This window comes from Podarcis melisellensis (assembly GCF_964234715.1).
Source record: "Podarcis melisellensis genome assembly, chromosome: W".
NCBI classification, from domain to species: Eukaryota; Metazoa; Chordata; class Lepidosauria; order Squamata; family Lacertidae; genus Podarcis; species Podarcis melisellensis.
This window is the reverse complement of record NC_138535.1, coordinates 3,060,255-3,070,935: the sequence shown is the minus strand read 5'-3', so window position 1 is coordinate 3,070,935 and position 10,681 is coordinate 3,060,255. Positions and strand designations below refer to the sequence as shown.

General features: G+C 40.3%; 1 long non-coding RNA gene across 1 annotated transcript in view; it reads right to left on the bottom strand.

Moving 5' to 3' along the window:
• Nucleotides 1-1,874: 1,874 nt before the first annotated feature.
• Nucleotides 1,875-10,681, bottom strand: part of LOC309361321 — a 60,885-nt gene continuing 52,078 nt past the window's right edge. Inside the window, exon 3 of the long non-coding RNA XR_014164419.1 lies at nt 1,875-2,041. This is a non-coding gene — a long non-coding RNA (uncharacterized lncRNA). The remainder of the gene's footprint in view (nt 2,042-10,681) is intronic.

The window sequence follows — 10,681 nt, the reverse complement described above, 5'->3', positions numbered from 1 at the left end:
CAAATGGCCGAAATATTGGGAGATACTAGAACAAAATGGAGATACATGGAGATTGCAGAGTTTTGAGAAATTAAAAGATAAAGTGCGAGATTGGCTACACTATTACCAAATTAGAGAGGTTTTTAATATGGATAAAAAAATAGGTTTCCAGGTGGAAAAATCGAAATTAGAAACGGAATTGTTAGAACCTAAAACCAAGGTACTGTCAAGAATGTATAACTTGCTGTTAAAGTGGAATACTCAGGATGAAACGGTCAAATCAGCTATGATTAAGTGGGCACAAGACATTGGTTATAATATTATGTTTGCTGACTGGGAACGGTTATGGACCACTGGTGTGAAATTCACGGCATGTAATGCCTTGAAAGAAAATATTATGAAAATGATTTATAGGTGGTACATGACACCAGTCAAGCTTGCAAAAATATACCATTTGCCTGACAATAAGTGTTGGAAATGTAAGGAAACTGAGGGAACATTCTTTCACCTCTGGTGGACGTGCCCAAAGGTTAAGGCTTTCTGGGAAATGATCTATAATGAACTGAAAAAGGTATTTAAGTATACCTTCCTTAAGAAACCAGAGGCCTTTCTCTTGGGCATTGTCGGCCAGATGGTGTTAAAGAAGGATAGAACTTTCTTTATGTGTGCAACAACAGCAGCAAGAATACTCATCGCAAAGTACTGGAAGACACAAGATTTGCCCACCTTGGAAGAATGGCAGATGCAATTGATAGACTACATGGAACTGGCAGAAATGACTGGCAGAATCCGAGACACGGGAGAAGAACAAACGGAAGAGGATTGGAAGAAATTTAAAGACTATCTGCAAAAACATTGCAAACTATCTGAATGTTAAATGTGATGCAGGATATAAAGATAGTGCGGCATTAGTGACATAGTTGAAAGGAATATGCAAAGATGTTTTATGAGTAATAAGTAAAGAAATATAGCAAAATTAATCAATGTTAAAATCATGGGGGATTAGAAGATAAGTGGTTAGTAGCGAGTAGCGGTAATGGTTAATTTAAAAGAAAATAAGCAATATTAAAATTAGTCAAAATAGAGGAAGGATTTGCTGAAAATAAATTAGAAATTGGAATACAGAAAGGGGAGGTGTGAGGAAGTCGGGAAAGTAAGCTACAAGAAATTAAGATTTGAATTTATATATTTCTTTTTGTTTTTTATGTTTTATACTGTTTTTTGTCTGTTATTGTGTTGTTTTGTTTTGTTATGATAAAATTTGTTGAAACTTTAATAAAAATTCTTTAAAAAAATAATAATAAAAAAGATTAAACAATGGGGGGGGGGCAGAATACAATCCTATCTGACCCCTCTTAACATTGTGATTTTGTTAGAGAGTTGCCCCAGCAACCTACATGTTGCTATCACTATATAAGGCTTTTATAAGGTATAGGAGTCTCTTGTCCTCCATCACTGAATACAACTTTGACCATAATTTGGATCTAGGGATGGAGGCAAAGGCAGATTTTAGGTCCATAAAGGCCATATATAAATGGCCTTGGAGTGGTCCTAGTATATTTCTCTGCTAGGTGTGACAGCACAAGACAGTGGTCAGATGTTGAGTACTTCGTACGGAAAGCAGCCTTGGCTTCAGAGGTTATGTTATTATCCTCAAGAAATGTTGCTAATTTAAAGCAAAGGAAATGGGCATATAATTTCCCCATTATGGAAAGCAAACTAATTGGCCTATAGTTGCCAAGATCTATAGGTTGTCCTTTCTTGTAAATTGGGACCACAATTGTATACTTCCAGCTAATTGGGATTTTACCTGAATTTTTAACCTCTGTGAAAAGAAAATGTGCACACTGCTGTATTTTAAAAATAATAATAAAAGGATAAAGGACCAACCTGATGCAACTTTGGCGAATAGTCTCTCTTGCTTTCTGATAGCTCGCATTGTTGACAATAGTTTGAAATGCCTGGATTGGATCAATGACCTGTCCCCATACTTTAGACCCAAGCTTATCCAGGATCACCATGAAACAGTTGAGCGCAGGCCAGAAAGGATTGATGCTTTCATCTAAAAAAAACCAAAACAAATCAAAACATGCTTAGATGGGAAATAGCACTTAGAAGACAATAAAAACATGTAAATTTAAAAACAGTAAAGAAAAACTTGTTGGGTACAAGAGAAAAAATGTAAAAATCCAGTATCAGGCAACACCTTTTATCCAGACCAACCAAAACTTCCAAAAAATAAGTGAACAAGTTCTTTGGAAGGCTCCATCAGGTTGAATTTCAACCGAGGATCATTCCACGCCAAATCACAAATCACCTGATTTTAATATTTGACCGTGCTCTCACGACTCAGATTTTCTTCAGTTTTTTGTGTGTGTCATGGTACTGCCGGAGAATGCCAGAGAGGAGCAGGAACAGGCAGAGGGAGGTGGGCAGGAAGTGGCGATTGAGTGATCAGAGTGATCTGATCCTTGAGTGATCAGAGGTACTTACTGCGAAGAGCATTCACAAGCCATCACCACTATGAGATAACCTCAAATAAATTTTTAAAGATTTTTTGGTCCAAAATTGGGCACAGGAGAATTTTTTGAAAATTTCAATTTTTGTGCAATTTAGGCTAATGCAATTTCTGTGTCAGTTTAGAAAAAACCTCCTGTTTCGCTTATTTTTCAACCGATTGGGCTTATTTTGGTATCAAAATAAAGCTAATTGTGGTCTCTTTCAAAATAAGGTATAAAAATGGTATTAGGTGCCACAGAAAAAGGTCACCAACCATTCAAAGTGAATTTTTGTCATTTTATTCCCAGTATGTTCAATAAACCATAGCGCACAAACCACAACTAACACGTGTATCATACTTTTGTTGTAGAATGGGCTAACCATGTACAGTGGTGCCTCGCAAGACGAAATTAATTCGTTCCGCAAGTTTTTTCGTCTTGCGAAGCATGGTTTCCCATAGGAATGCATTGAAAATCAATCAATGCGTTCCTATGGAAACTGCCTTCAGACCAGGTCCGGGGACAGTCTGTCCCCCGACCTCTTCTGAAGGATGGGGGGGGGGGACAAGGGCTTTTAAATCGCCCCGGGACTTCTCCGCTGTCCCGGGGCGATTTAAAAGCCCCCGGGAAGGCAGGCAGGGGGGACAAAGACTTTTGCCCCCCGCCAGCCTTCAAAAGAGGTCCTGGACCTCTTCTGAAGGCGGGCGGGGGGCGAAAGTCTTTGCTCCCCCCCCCCTGCCTGCCTTCAAAAGCCGTCCGGGACAGCAGAGAAACGCAGCGCGTTTCTCCGCTCTCCCGGGAAGGCAGGCAGGGGGAGCAAAGACTTTTGCCCCCCGCCTGCCTTCAAAAGCCGTCCGGGACAGCGGGAAGCGCTTCCCTGCTACCCCAGACTGCTTTTAAAATGCTGGCGGTGGGGAGCAAAGCCTTTCGGCCCCCGCCGGCCTTCCTGGACCTCTTCTGAAGGCCGGAGGGGGGGAAAGGCTTTGCTCCCCACCGCCAGCATTTAAAAGAGGTCCCCGGAGATTTCCCTATGGGCTTTCTTCTTTCGAAGCAAGCCCATAGGGAAATTCGTCTTGCGAAGCAACTCGCAAACGGAAAACCCTTTCGTCTTGCAGGTTTTCCGTCTTGCGAGGCATTCGTCTTGCAGGGCACCACTGTACTTATTATGCTGTAAAAATAAGGAGGGTGTTTTTTGTGGTTATAAAATAAATTGATTTTGAAGGGTTTTTTTTACAAAAAAAATATTACTTTTTTGGACAGGTTTATTTTTTTAAAAAATAATTTTTATTAATTTTTCAAGGCAAATATACAGTCTTATCGAAATTTCCACAAATTTGACTCTGTTTGGACTTCCTTCAGCTTCTCTGACAATCATCCATATTTACCTCTCAATTACGCATTTCTTCTATTTATATTGCCGTTAAACTTCCCTCCCACTTCTATTTCTTTTTAACAATATATCTCAACTTTCACAGTGCTTCTTGAAACCCCACTAGCGTTGTTTGCACATCACATATACTTTTCAGATATTCAACAAATTTCCCCCAGTCCTCAATGAACTTTTGGTCTTGAAGATATCTAATTTTCCCAGTTAGTCTGTCCAATTCTGCATAGTCCGTCAGTTTCAATCTCCATTCTTCTATCGTTGGTATTTCCTCATTTCCATTTCTGGGCCAGTAGAATTCTTGCTGCTGTAACTGCATATTGGAAAAGTTTATAGTCCTTTCTTTTTATTTCCATTCCTGTAATCCCTAACAGGAAGGTCTCTGGTTTCTTTACAAATGTATATTTTAACATCTTTTTCATTTCATCATATATCATCTCCCAGAAACCCTTCACTTTCTTACAATCCCACCACATATGATAAAATGTTCCTTCTTTTTCCTTACATTTCCAACACTTATTACATGTCTTATACATTTTTGCTAATTTTACCGATGTAATATACCATCTGTAAAACATTTTCATAACATTTTCTTTCAATGCCGTACAAGCCGTAAATCTTAGATTTTCCTTCCATAGTTTTTCCCAATCCTCAAATTGTATATTGTAACCAAAATCTCTGGCCCATTGTACCATTACCGATTTAACTTCTTCATCTTTCATATTCCATTCCAACAATATTTTATACATTTTTGACAAAATTTTACAATCATTATTTATCACATCTGTCTGAAACTTTGAGTCTTTTTTTGCATAACCACGTTCTTTAATGTCTTTTTTAAAAATTTCATTAACCTGAAAATAATGCAACCAATCATAAACATGTTCTCTAACTTGTTCGTATGGCTTTAGTTTCCATTTTCCTCCTTCTTTGGTTATCAATTCACCGTATGTAATCCAATTACCTCTCATATTTAATTTCTTTACACTCATAACTTCTAATGGGGACAACCAGTGTGGAACTCTTGGTTCTAGTAGGTTTTTATACCTATCCCATATTTCTATTAGTGAACTCCGGAATATGTGGTTCCCAAAGCCTTTATGAATTTTCTTCTTTTCACACCATAAATACGTGTGCCATCCAAATCTGTTATCAAATCCTTCTAAATCTAGTAACTCCTTATTCTCTAATTTTATCCATTCTTTTAACCAGCAGAGACATGGTGCTTCATAGTATAGTTTCAAATCCGGCAGGGCGAAGCCTCCTCTTTCCTTTACATCCGTTAATAACTTAAATTTAATTCTCGGCTTCTTGCCCTGCCAGATATACCTTGAGAGCACTTTTTGCCACTCTTTAAAGATTACTACCCCCTTTATTATGGGGATAGTCTGAAACAAGAATAACATCTTTGGAAGGACACTCATTTTTATCGTAGAAATTCTGCCCCAGTAAGATAGCTTCATTCTGCCCCACACCTCCAGATCTTTCCTTATTCCATTCCAGACTGGTATATAATTATTCTTAAACAAATCAATATTTTTAGGAGTTAACCAAATTCCTAAATATTTTACCTTTTTCACCACCTCTATCTCTGTTCTTTGTTGCATTATTTCTATCATACTTTGATCCATATTTTTTGCAATCATTTTAGTTTTCTTATTTAATCTAAACCCTGCCACATTTCCAAATTTCTCAATCTCGTCCAATACTTCTTTTACACTTTCTAATGGTTCTTCAATCATTATTACCAGATCATCCGCAAAGGCTTTCACTTTATATTCATTTTGACCAACTGTCACCCCTTTTATTTGTTCATTTTGTCTCATCGTCTTTAGAAAAACCTCTAGGACCATTATAAATAGCAGTGGTGAGAGTGAACATCCCTGTCTAGTTCCTTTTGTTATTTTTATGTCTTCTGTAGTCACATTATTAACAATCAACTTTGCTTTCTGCTCTGTATAAATTGCCTTTATCCCACTGAAGAACTCAATCCCCACATCCATATACTCCAGATTCTTTAGCATAAAGTCCCAAGCAATATTGTCAAAGGCCTTTTCTGCATCTACAAACATTAATATAGCTTGTTTCTCATTCCTGGCAGTCAGATACTTCAAAATATTAATTACGTTTCTTATATTATCTTTCATCTGCCTGCCTGGAAGGAAACCCGCTTGATCTTTATGAATAATTTATTGCAATATCTTTTTCGGTCTATTCGCTAAAATCCCTGCAAATATTTTGCAGTCTGTATTGAGCAGTGAAATAGGCCTGTAATTTTTAACTTATGTTAAGTCTGAGTCCTGTTTAGGGATAAATGTAATGAATGCTTCTTTCCATGTTTCCGGGATGTCTCTTTCTTTTAAAATGTTATTCATAACTTCTTTCAATGGAGTCATCAAAACATTTCTCAGTTCTTTATAGTAACCTGATGTAAATCCATCAGGTCCTGGGGCTTTCCCCCTTTTCAGTTCCTTTATAACCTCTTTTATCTCCTCGTTTCCTATTGGGGCATTCAGTTGGCCTTTCTTTTCTGCCGGGATCTTCTGCACCTTTTTTTCTTTCAAAAATCGTTCTATTTTCCTCATATTATTTCTTTCTCTGTTTTTATATAATTGTCTATAAAAGTCCAAGAATCCCTTTCTGATTCCTTTCGGATTATCAATCTCTTCTCCATTTACAGTAATTTTGTTAATTGTATTTTGCTCCTTTCTCTTTTTGATTTGCCACGCAAGCCATTTACCTGATTTGTTCGCGAATTCAAAGTTTTTTTGTCTTAACCTTTTAATATTCAGTTCTATTTCTTTATTTATGATCATTGCAAATTGTGTTTGTAGGGTCTTAGTCTCTTGTTTTATTTTTACATTATTAGGTTTTTAATTAATCTTTGTTCATTGTCCATTATTTGCTTTAAGATTTCTTTTCTCCCTTTTTCTCTGTTCTTATTCTTTAATGAATTCTGTTGAATGAAGAAACCTCTCATCACTGCCTTGCTTGCGTCCCATACTACGCTCATCTTCGTACCTTTATTACTGTTGTCCGCCAAATACTCAGTTAGTTTCTTTTGTGCTTTTTCTATAATTTTTTGATCATCGAAGAGATAATCATTAATTCTCCATCTAAAAGTTCTTTCCTCAAGTCCTTTCAGTTCCATTTTTATTGGATTGTGATCCGAGATTATTCTTGGTTGAATCTCAATTTGTAAAATTCTTGGAGTCAATTCATTCGAGACCCATATTTGGTCTATTCTTGACATTAACTGATTCGGTTCAGAAAAAAAAGTAAATTGTTTCTCGAGCGGATATCTAAGTCTCCAAATATTGATCAAATTGTAATTCTTAACCATAGGAAAAAAAGTCTTAGGTAATTTTCCTTCTTTACTTAGTCCGTCTCTTAGTCTGTCCATTTCCAATGAAACTATGCCGTTCATGTCTCCCATTACTATCATTTTCTGGTCCATAAATTCAAATAGTTTTTCTTCTAGGATTTTATAGAAATTAGTCTTATTTCCGTTAGATCCCGACAATTATCAAACTTTTGCCTTGCCATTTGATCCGTACTGCTATAATCCTTCCTTCTTCATCTTTGAAGATTTGTTGTGATTCAATTTTACTTTTAATATATAGAACTACCCCTCTTTTTTTCTCTTTGTCTGAAGATACAAATTCATTTCCTAGTCTTTTATTAATCAAAATTTTCCTGTGTTTCCTTGCAACATGTGTCTCTTGTAAACATATAATGTCCAGATTTTTCTTTTTTAAGAATTGTTCGATTTTATTCCGTTTCCCCCCCCTCATTCATCCCATTAATATTTCAATTCCATAATTTTAGGGCCATGATGATTTCCAATTAAATAAATTTGGTTTTCTTTTTATTTTTTTATACTTTATCTGTCTCTTCTTCTTCCTCTTCTTCTTCTGCCTTTTCCCAATTCTCCTCTTCTTCTTCCCCCGATTCTGATTCTTCCTTGGCTCCTGCTCCTTTTTCTGCTCCTTTAACCTCTTCAACATCTCCATCATCTGCTTTTAATTCCTTATACCTTTAATTCCTTATACCTCAGAAACTTCCCTGTTTCTTCTGGACTCGTCAGTCTGCAAAAACGTTGTTTTTCTTAAGGACCTGCACCAATGGTTTGTATGGGGCTCTTCGTTTCAATAGTCTTATTGGTATGTCTTTAAAGATGATTATGTAACTTCCATCTATGTAAAGTCTTTTCTCTCTGTTCTTCTGTAATATCAAATTTCTCATTTCCCTATCCTTGAAGGCAATTAAACAATCTCCTGGAAATTTTCTTGTTTTAGTTGTTCTTACTCTCATCCTAAATGTGTTTTGTACTGATTAGCTACCTCTTCTATCCATTGGGCCAATTCCGAAATCAGTCTCTCTTTAATATTTTCATTCTGTATCTCCGGGACGGCTCTCAACCTCAGGTTAACTTCCCTCTGTCTCAATTCATTCATGGCAATCACGTCTTTAATCTCTTCTTGTGATTTATTTAATTCCCACATCTCGACTCTGATCCTCTCTTCCTCTCGCCTCACTTCCTTCATTTCTTGTTTTGTCCTCTTAAATCCCTCCTGTTGCGTTCGCAAATGTGCTGGTCCAGGGGGGAGGTTACCGTGGGGCGAGGTCCAGGACCTGAGTCGAGGGCAGGCAGACAGTCCTCCACGGGCGAAGCGGGGTCCACAGTGAGGAGCCGGGCAAGGACAGGAACTCTGGGGGAACCGGACTGGGTGCTGGCCGAAACAGCTCTTCAACAATGTTGCTCCCACAACCTGGGACCGGACTGACTGGCCTTTATCTTCTCTGAGGCCAGGGGCGGTCCTGGCCCCCAGGAGACCCGCCTCTCCTGGCCTTAAGGCAAGCACTCCTCCTGGGAGAAACCAGTTCCCTCCGCCTCTCTGCCCTGAGCCTCTGCAGTTCAGGAGAGGCCGAAGGGTTACTGGACCCAGGGGGAGACTCACCTGTAGGCACTGAGTCCTCAACCACCTCCGGGGCCAGAGTGGATTCACCTGGTGCCTGCACCTGAAGATCCAGCACAGGTGCAGGCGCTTCAGAATCAAGGCCCTGCCCCAGTTCAGCCGGCCCTGGAGGCGGGGACTCCTGTGCAGGCTGGGATTCCTCCGGTTCAGCCTCTGAATCGGATTCCCAGGCCATCACAGCAAAGTAAAGGAAGGATTGGACCCTGATTAATAATATTAATAATAATAATAATAATAATAATAATAATAATAATAATAATAATAATAATAATAATAATAATAAAAAATTTATTTGTACCCTGCCCATCTGGCTGGGTTTCCCCAGCCACTCTGGGCGGCTTCCAACAAAGATGAAAGATACAGTAAAATGTCACATATTAAAAACTTCCCTGAACAGGGCTGCCTTCAGATGTCTTCTGAATGTCAGGTAGATGTTTATCGCTTTGACATCTGATGGGAGGGCGTTCCACAGGGTGGGCGCCACTACCGAGAAGGCCCTCTGCCTGGTTCCCTGTAACTTGGCCTCTCGCAGTGAGGGAACCGCCAGAAGGCCCTCGGAGCTGGACCTCAGTGTCCGGGCAGAACAATAGGGGAGGAGACGCTCCTTCAGATATACTGGACCGAGGCCGTTTAGGGCTTTAAAGGTCAGCACCAGCTCTTTGAATTGTGCTCGGAAACGTACTGGGAGCCAATGTAGGTCTTTCAAGACCAGTGTTATATGGTCTCGGCGGCCACTCCCAGTCACCAGTCTAGCTGCCGCATTCTGGATTAGTTGTAGTTTCCGGGTCACCATCAAAGGTAGCCCCACATAGAGCATATTGCAGTAGTCCAAGCAGGAGATAACTAGAGCATGCATCACTCTTGCAAGACAGTCCATGGGCAGGTAGGGTCTCATCCTGCATACCAGATGGTAGGCAGCTGCCCTGGACACAGAAATGACCTGCGCCTCCATGGACAGCTGTGAGTCCAAAATGACTCCCAGGCTGTGCCCCTGGTCCTGCAGGGGCACAGTTGCCCCATTCAGGACCAGGGAGTCCTCCACACCCACCCACCCCCAGTCCCCACAAAACCGTACTTCTGTCTTGTCAGGATTCAACCTCAATCTGTTAGCCGCCACCCATCCCTCAACCGCCTCCAGACACTTACACAGGACCTTCACTGCCTTCACTGGTTCTGATTTGAGAGAGGTAGAGCTAGGTAACATTTGCATACTGATGAACACATAGCCCAAACCCCCTGATGATCTCTCCCAGAGGCGTCATATAGATGTTAAAAAACATGGGGGAGAGGACAGAGCCCTGAGGCACCCCACAAGTGAGAGCCCAGGTTTCTGAACACTCATCCCCCAACACCACTTTCTGAACACAGCCCAGGAGGAAGGAGCGGAACCACTGTATGACAGTGCCCCCAGCTCCCAGCCCCTCTAGACGGCCCAGAAGAATGTCTTGGTTGATGGTATCAAAGTTTGCCCTGTGCCTTTGGGGGAAGCAGCCAGCGCCTGCCCGCCCACCCTGAACCCATCCCAGGGTGCTAGATTACTGCCAGTTTTTTATATTGGATCGTAGATCACAGCCTACTTGAAGATAGACATGCCTGCCCTAGGATAACCAAACTAGGTGTCTCCAGGAGAACATCTGCTACAACTTGAAGCAGCTTGGGCAGGGAATCCTTGGTGCAGCGGGGAAGTCGGTACACCAAAAGAAATCCTGTACTGCCCCTATTTCCCAACTTCCAGAACATGCACTCAGTAAACTGGGTCTTCCCAATAGGACGCTCAGTGTAAGCTAATGACTTCCTAAAAATCACTGCAACCCCCCCTCCCCACCCATATGACCTGGGTT